The 9884-nt window shown below is 33.4% G+C and overlaps 1 pseudogene; it reads left to right on the top strand.

Moving 5' to 3' along the window:
* Positions 1 to 284: 284 nt before the first annotated feature.
* Positions 285 to 9884, top strand: part of LOC127483856 (large ribosomal subunit protein uL29-like) — a 54681-nt pseudogene continuing 45081 nt past the window's right edge.

The raw sequence follows: 9884 nt of genomic DNA, 5'->3' as shown, positions 1-9884 counted from the left end.
GCAGCCAGCGGGAGCCCCAGGCCGATCTCCCCACCCCCAATTAAAGGGTCCTGTAACTGCCAATCCGGTAAAGTTCTCCTGGGTGTGTCCCAGGCCCAGTAGGACCACCTGGAACGCTATCCTAGCTACCTGACTTTCAAGCTGATTGGAGAAGCAAAGCAACACCAAAATTGGTTCTATCCTATAGAATTAGTGTTGCCCTGAATTAGTTATGCCCCTTCTGCCTGACCTTTGCCCCCTCTGCCCGACCTTTAAAAGGTGTGCTTGCTCGTTAATAAATGGACATGTTCCCCGAAACTTGTCTCTGCTGCTTCTTGCTGAAGAACGCCTTCGCCTCACCATCTCAGCAGTGCACAGGCCTCATGGGTGGAGCCCACACATCTTTATCTCAGTATTTGATATTTGTGTTCCTGACGTGTATCTGGTATATGAGAAATACGAATTCATCTGTTATAATCCAAGTCCACCTCTGCAAACCGATAATATTTGGCTATGGTAAAAGATTATATGTTCTTTACTAGAACCTTCTTGTATGAGCACTCTTCATATCTTAAGTCAAGATGAAAACATTGGGGAGGTGTTGCAGTAAAGGCACCACTTGGTACAAAAGTATCCCATATGGAGTGCCAGGGCTCAAGGCCCAGGTCCAATACCCATTCTAACTTCCCATTAATGTGCACCCTGGGAGATAAGTGCTCTCTCTTGTGACAGAGACACAAGCACTTGGGTCATAATCTGCTGTCTCAGGAATGCACATCACGTTGACATGGGATGTGAACATCCTATTGCGCTGTCTTAACCACTACAGCGAACACCTGCCCCATTGGTGACACTTTAACAAACGTAACTAGTGTCACTTTATTTTTCCCCTTGGATGTTTCTATGATAATTTTACTGCCTTTTATTAAATGTAGTTTTTACCAAAATGTGTAAGTGCTTTTTCCCATTGTTCTCCTGCCTATTCATGTTTAACTTCAAGTATAATTATGTCAGAAATTTTCACTTTCTCCACATTACCTCCTCCATCTCTTGTATTTTCCACTATTTTGTCTCTTCACGGTTCATTTGAATATTATCTTTGGGCTTTTCTTCCTACTCATCAAAGATTATACAGTATGATGTACATGTAAGAAATCTAAAAGAATCTACATAACAATAGCATTTACAGATGAATAAGACAAGATGATGGATAAAGAAATAAAACTCATTTTTATTCCTATATACTAGTAGCAGAAAAATAACATCAAGAAATCATCAAATAGCTAGAAACAAATTCACAAAATATTTATAAAACTTTTTCATTGCATAAATTAGAAAAGAAAACTGAAAATCAGTAGAAAGAACTTAAATTTAATGAAGGCATATACCTTCTTGTATGCTATAATATACAAGAATATAATATTCTTTTTTTATGCTCCTTACATTTATGTGGAAATGTGTATAGTTACCCATTTCAAAAAGACAGGAAGAGGGAGGATTGAAGGGAGGGAGGGAAAGAGAGTGAAGGAGCACTTCCATATATCAGTTCACTCCCCGAAGAGCAGGGCTGAGCAGGAAGTTATAAACTCTGTCCAGGTGTCCATGTGAATGGGAGGAACCCAAGCACTTGACCCATCATAGCTGTCTGCCAGGGTCAGCACCAGAAGGAACCAGAGCTGAGAATGAGATCCAGCTACTATTACATGAGATGCAAGTGTCTTAACTGGCATTTTAATTACTAGGATAAACTCCTGCCCCTTCCCAGCTAATCATTTTGATGTTTTCATTTTTCTTAATCTTCTTACATTTCATTGGAAAGTCTACAAGAAAAAGAAAGCAGGACATCTACCATGGAAGACATATGAAGAGACAATTCTCAGGGAGAGAAAAAGAGGGTCAAAACTACTATAGACACAGTTAAAATTATAGATGTACATTCATTCCACATATGAAAATTACATTAACAACCTCAAAATATTTATTTGCTGTATCCACAACTTGCGTGAATTCTCTTCCTGAAACCAATCCATCAAACACGTATGTTCCATTGAGAAATCATGAAGTTTTTAACTTTTCCTCTTCCACTTAAAAATATTTTTATGAATCGTGAATTTTAGTAACATTGCATAGTGTTAAAACTTTCAAACCAGCAAGGAAAAAGACAATTTGAAATATTGCTATTCATAAAGCTTTCTTTGATCAATACACCACATTCCAACTAGGACACCCTATCTTTCCCTAACTCAGAGATAATTTTAGTCATGGAAAATTATAACAACAGATTTTCCAAGTCACACTGGTATTTTCTGAATTCAGATATTTTGTTACAGAAGGCTGCAAAAGTGATGAATATTTCAGTGTAAATATTTTATCTGCCCATTTTCCATTGACTAAGTAAATATTGCCCTTATGGCACTGCCCTGAGAAAGCCAAACAGCATCAGAGTTATTGAAGGCTTTGCAATAATTGTACTCATATGACAAATTCCTAGCATAATATCATGACTTTCTGTTTGCCTACAAGTGTTTATGTAGTGTGTGTCTATCATCGATCTATCGAATAAATAGAATAATTAACTTTGTAACATACCAATTACATGCTGCAAAAGATAAACTTGAAGTGAAGTTGAGTATACATACTTTCTTCAGTCTTAGAAACAACAAACATTTTGGTGAATATTCTTGAGCCAGTTGCTTCTCAGTTGCATATTTGTATGATTTCCAAAAATACAATCAATGACATAATTCCCACCATGTTATAAAGGCATGTTTTGTTAATTACAACTAATCATGCTCTTCCAATTCTGTTTTAAGTGTAAGTTATTCATTTTTTGTTATGAAATAAAATAACTAAGTTATGTGTTATGATTCTTAAGTGTCCTTTTCTCCTTACATTTCCTTTCTTATTAATAGTGCTTAGAAATGTACCAAAATTTTTCAATTTTACTTAAATATGTATTACTTTTTATTACATTACTAAATATATTAAATAACATCCAATTGTTTACTCAATAATTTAAATATAATTATTATATTAGATTTAATAACATCCAATGGATTACTCAATTTATTTTTTATAAAATAAAATTTATTTGATTTATCTATAAGATGTCTCTAAATCAAGGTTTTTTAAAATCTGTATAAATGAAAATATGAGCCACATAATATTTTACTGGGGGCAATGTTCTTAACATTTAGTGACATCATGGCTTCTACCCACAAGATATCAGTAGCACAATTTCCTTGCCACACCCTCTCTCCAGTAGTGATAACCAAAACCATCCTCAGACGTGACAAAATATCCCCAAGGCTGCAAAATCTTCCCTTGTTGAAAATTACTGCTTGACATAAAAGACTGGAAAGTAAAATTATGAGCCTCTTGTAGATGTTATAGAGCTTTGTTTTTCTAAATATTTTGCCCAAACTGAGAAAGTTAATGAGTTTAATGTCTAGGCACCAAATCTCCTTGTCAAATTTGCTGCTTTAGCATAGTGGAAAAGGGAATCTAAATTTGTTAGTGAACTAATCACTGAGAGTAATTTTTCATGATTGCTATGGGGACTATAATTATAAGGTCTACAAATTCAAGTTTTTTTTTTTTTTAATGGAACTCTGTTCCAAAAAGATCATCTGTATCTGTGATAAACAGGTGATATGTAAGGAAATAAGGAGGATTTATACACCTTAGAGTAACTTCAAAATCATTACTAAGTTTAAACATTAAACAGTATGAACAGTTACCACCTTGTAACTTTTTAACTGTAAGCACATATCTTAAACTCTTTAAAATCTCATTTTATTATATTTACAGTAAGCTAATATTTTCTTATTGGTTTAATCTGAGAATTTTAAAACAACTGCTATTTTCCTTTTATTCTACTCATATATTTTACTTGAAATTGTGTAGATTAATAGACTAACACCTATTATGTGATAGAAGAAATTAACATTTCACAAAAATTCAAGATAGTAGCTATAAACCACATTTTACTCAATTTGTAAATTGCTGAAAGTAATCTATTCATATTAACTTTCCTGACATCATCCATCTAATTCAGATAAAATTTCCCTGAAACTTCATAGCTGTCAGTTATCATAGTCATGTTACAAGTGTAGAAACTGTAGTTTCTAAATCATTCTTGTCTCAGTCATTCTTATCAAAAGTCTATTGATAAAATATCATGTAATATTTCTTGAAAACTAGAAGATCTTTAGATGTTTTGGAGTAAAATTACTAAAAGATGGTAAGATTAATAATTTTCTGATAATCTATCAATTGTAATGTTGAAGAAGCAGAAAAAATCATGTGAATCTATTGATTCTATTTATTTTAAATAATTGTGGAAACAGGTAAATGAATAATTCAGGAAAAATACAAATAAGCAAACAAAAGGAAAGTACCTATAACATTACTATTGGATTTTTGGAGGTAGCATAAGAGATCAAAGTAGGAGGAAGAATATGAAATAGACAACAATGATATTTTACTTTGTCTTTTGAAAACATTTCTGTTTATTTATATGAAAGGCAGAGAGATAGAAAGAGTGAAACATACAAGAAGAGAGTTTCTATCCATGGATTCAGTCCCCAAAAGCCTTCAACAGCTAGGCTGGACCAGGCTGAAGCTGAGAGCTGGAAATTCGAACCAGGCCTCCCACTTAGTGGCAAGAACCCAACTACCTGCACCATCATTGCTGCCTCCCATGATCTGCATTATCAGGAAGCTGGAGTCAGGAATCAGAGCCAGATATTGAAAAGGGGTGGGATTTTTGATGTGAGATACAGCACCTTAACCAGAATTTTGATAATCAGACCAAACACCTGTCCCTTAATTACCTCTTTAAAAAGGCCTTAACTGCAAATGCAATTACATTCACTACATTCATATTTTACCTAAGTGGATAATTCATCCGTTGTATTTAGCTATCTGAACTAATAACTGATTATCAAATGTATGACATTTAGAGCTTTCAAAAACATACTGTTCTATGTAATCATCATGTTACCACTGAGAAAACTAAAATATTTTCATTTTTAATGAAAAAGAATGTTTATAACATGCAGTTCAGAATTCAAGTTATGTATCGTCCAATATGATTTATAAGTAATGGAATTCAGATAGCATATAGAGAAAGAGGAACTTCTCATGAACAAACAAATTATCCTATATTTTCAGAATAATATCAAATCAGTAACCTTGATTTATTTATATGTCATGTAAATTTGATGTATTCATATTTGAGTATTTTTAATAAGTATGTAAATATATCTTGGAGGGAGATATTAACTATTTGTCTCTCAGATGTATAGTAAAATATCAAACTAGCCATAGGCTAAACAATAGAAGTAACTGAAAATATCTGCTAAATACAGTGTAACCCTCTTTTTTTTTTTTTTTTTTTTTTGGACAGGCAGAGTTAGACAGTGAGAGAGAGAGACAGAGAGAAAGGTCTTCCTTCCTTTGGTTCACCCCCCAAATGGCTGCTATGGCCGGTGCGCTGTGCTGATCTGAAGCCAGGAGCCAGGTACCTCTTCCTGGTCTCCCATGTGGATGCAGGGCCCAAGCACTTGGACCATCCTCCACTGCCTTCCCGGGGCCACAGCAGAGAGCTGGACTGAAAGAGGAGCAACCGGGACTAGAACCCGCCATGCTGGCACCGCAGGCAGAGGATTAGCCTAGTGAGCTGTGGTGCTGGCAAGTGTAACCCTCTTGAGATATGAAATGTAAACTCCACTTTCATTTTGTATGTCAAATCAAGGAAATATATTATTGTATTTGCTAGGTAAAAAATAAAACTTTATTTAAGACGTTGAATACTTTTATAATCATCTTTGACATTATTTACACTACTGATGATTTTGAATAAGTATATTATAATGAAGAATATCTTTGACTCCTCATTATTAATTTATTTAGAATATCTTGCAAAAATTTTATTTAAGCAAATTAATCAGTATAATACAATTTGTTCCTACATAAAAATCTGTAACAGGTCTACTTTAAAAAAATCTGTCATATAAAAAGTATTACTATTTAAACATTAAACAGCGTTTTCATTAAGCATTTGAAATATTTTCTTTAAAGATTTTCTCAACATTTGAAGATTTTAATGAAGACTTTAGAAAGCATGAATTACAATGATAGCTGGGGTTATTATGTATAAATAGTGTATAAATAATAGAATGAGTGGATTTGATTCTAATTTCTGATAAATGACATCAGAATTCATTTTATTGATATTGAAAGATCTATAATAAAATATTCCCTGAAAATTGGAATTTGAAGCATTTATCTGTTAAATCCATAGATGGATGATAATATAAAAAGTAGATGTGTAAAAGTAAATATCAATTTAATGTCCATTTTCTGTGATTAGGATAAATTCCACATGTGGTGAGCTGAAAGTTCAAGGCACTCAGTACTACTGTTTACTAAATAATTTTAGGACTTCATGTTCCAGAAAAATGGTAGGATAGCACGTCCTCACCTTTTTGAGAAGGTAGTTGCTGTGGTTTGTATGTTGAATGTCCCCTGAAGACCCATGGTTAAAGCCTTGGTCTCCAGGGTGGCACTGTTGGGAGGTCGTGGAACATATAAGGCTCCTGGCAGGAGCCTTAGGTCATGTGGCAGTGCTTTGGAAGGAAGTTCTCACCAGAGGGTTGACAGGAAAGTTGGTATTTATTACCCACCCCCCCCAGGTTCTCTCTGCTTCCTGACATCATTCCAGCCTTCCTGTGCAGATGCTTTGTCATCTGTCTTGGGACCTTCACCAGAACCTGCATTATGCCATTTGGACATCTAGCCTCTAAAACTTTGAGTCAAATGAACATCTCTTTCCTTCCTCACTAGCTCATCAAAGACATTTCATTTTGGTAAAAAAAAAAAAAAAAAAAAAAAAAAAAAAGATAACAAATGAAGTAGTTACACCCACAATCTTGCTTTGGCGAAGAAAAGGTGAATGAAAGCAACTTGGCAGGTGCTGTGTCAGTTGCAGGTGGGAGGTTTAACAGCCAGTGTGTGAGTTCTATCTCTTCTGCTCTATTATAGTAACACCAGATGTGTATGTTTATATGAAGCAACAATGAGAACAGTCATCCTGCCAGTCTAGCGCATACACACACACAATTTGAATGGACTTAAATCAACATACTCCACTATGGTAAGGAATTGGCAATTTGACCATTGATTAATACATTGGTTAATATTTCATCATTTAGTATAATCTCATTGATTCAGAGAGAGATAAATTCTATTTTAGATGCAGAATAATATAAAAATCTGGAAAGAAGTGCATAAATGATTTTAATAGTTACTGTGTTTTCATACTTGTATTTAATGTCTTTCAATAGTGGTTTAGGTCTTTTAAAATATTTAATTTATTTGAAAGAGAAAGTAACAGAGATTGATCTCCATATGCTAATTCATCCCCAAATGGTCACAACAAGTATTGCTGGACCAGGCTGAAGCTAGTAGCCGGGAATTCCATTCCTGGTCTCCACCATGGGTGGCAGGGGCCTAAGTACTTGGACCATCATCCATTGTGCCTTTCTTAGGCACATTGGCAGGGAGTTGGATTGGAATCAGAATAGCAAGGACTCAAAGCAGCCCTCAGATATGTGGCTCAGGCTCTGCAAGTGACAACATTGGACCTTGTTTAATTTAAAAAAAAATCAAAATTCAGGGTGGGCAACTATGATGCCACCTGCAATATCCACAATTCAGGTACTTGGGGACTTGACCACCTACATGAGAGACACAGATAGCGTTCTAGGCCCCCAGCTTCAGGTTACCAGCCATGGTTTCCCTGGGCACTTTCTGTGTTTAAGAAAGCTTGAAATCTACTTTGTTTCTAGTTTTTAAGAATACAATACATTCTTATTAACTACAGCCACTGTGTGGTACAGTAGATAATTTTAATTAATTCATCTTATATAACTGAAATGATGTACTTTTCGATGAATAGTTTTCCCACAACCTTACTAACCACCATCCAATTTTTTATTTCCATGAATTACCTTTTAAATTCCGTATGAGATCATGTTGCATTTGTGTTCATGTGCCTGGCTTATTTCACTTCATATAATTATTACATATTCAATGATTATGAAATTATTTAAGGAAAACATTGGAGAATAGGAATGTATTATTACCAACATATCATAGAATTTGTAGTTCCTTTATTCAAAATACTACAATTTCGTGGCAACATGTATTTGTTACTGGGTAAATATGGATGAAGTGATAGACAAAACCTTATCACTTAGAGTTATATTTTATGGGGGAGAATGACTAAAAAAGAAAAAGGGATCGTTAGTAATCCTGGGGGAGAATGACTAAAAAAGAAAAAGGGATAGTTAGTAATCCAGTTTCTAGATGAAGCATTTAGCATGGAGGATTTGTTCTAAGGTTATATTCTACTAGACTTTTAAAAGTTCTATTCAATGTATATTTACAAAAGGTAACATAATATTGATAATTACATTCATGCCCAGATATTACTGAAAAGTGAACAAATTCCATAAAAAAACGGTCTTCTATTTTTGTATACCTTTCTGTAATTTCATTTGAACCCCCCATGGGCCACTGAAACTGTTATGTGAGAAGCAAATAATGACCCCTGAATCCAATTTCAGATCTTCATTTGTCCAAAGACTTTGTATCTCTTTTAAACAACTATAATCCTCCCTATAACTTTGCTTACCTCTAATTTTCTATAAATTGCTTTATATGTGACTTCTAAGTCTAAATCTCTCCCCAAGGCTTCAGTCCCGAAATTCTTTCTAAAACTTTCAAATGTTGTTCAACATTTTAAGGTTTGCCTAATACTAAAAGTAATTTTAATCAAATATATTCTGAAAGGATGAATTTCTCATGATGATGCATTGATTTTTTTGTGAATTTTTAATGATAGGTTAAGCTTAGAGAAATGAAAGGGATATTTGTTGTTTTGTTGATTGAATCAGCTTGATGAGATTATACTTGTTTATATTATTAATACCAACTCAAGTAGGAAAATCAAGTGATCTTTTATTATAGTTTTTATCCTCAAAGGTTTTCCTTACAATTTCTGTTGATTGTTTCTCTAATTAAATGAAATCTTGCTTATACCAGGCATTCTCATCAATCTATTCCATGGCTCTCCTCTCACATGTCCATAATCTGAAATTTTATAAATGATTTTCATGTCTATATTCTCCTTCTTCTGCAATAAACAGAAATTTATCTATAATCCAGATTACAGATTTTTGGAAATTAACTTAGTTTACTTTGGGAAAAATACTTATAGTTCATACTATATTTTTTAGAATTTAGTCAAATTTGTATGTAAATATTTGCATATTATGTTGTTAACTATATTTTCAAGGCTTTGCGTGTATGGACCAGGTTTAGATTTCATTTTATATCCTCAAAAATTTAGTATCTGTCTTATACTTTAGATAAAGGAATGATTATTGGTAATACTTTAAGCAAAATTATGAAACATAATTTTGTTTGTTCCGTTTTCCTTAACTAGAGAAATAATACAGGCATTTTCATCAACAAAATCAAAATACTAGTACATACATTGATTCTCACCTTTGATTTAGTTAAAATAACAAAACAGTGTGCAGATAGTGTAAAATGTTCCATTTGCCTTATCATTCCTTCTGTTTGAAATATCACTTTTTCTTTCTCCCATATTTTGACTAAGAAATTTAACTTAATAAAAAAGACCATAAAGCATGCTCCTTTTTTATCATATGAGACTATATTAGTTTAAAATAATTATTATTACATAGATTTCATTAGAATTAACTTGTTTATATTTCCATTAGAATAACAACAGATTATTTAACAGTTTCCTTTTCATTAGGTCTCAACAATTCATTCCTAATTCTATAAGCTGATGAAGTGTTGCTGGCTAG

This window comes from Oryctolagus cuniculus, chromosome 12 (genome assembly GCF_964237555.1).
Source record: "Oryctolagus cuniculus chromosome 12, mOryCun1.1, whole genome shotgun sequence".
Taxonomy (NCBI): domain Eukaryota; kingdom Metazoa; phylum Chordata; class Mammalia; order Lagomorpha; family Leporidae; genus Oryctolagus; species Oryctolagus cuniculus.
This window is presented reverse-complemented; position numbering and strand designations above follow the sequence as displayed.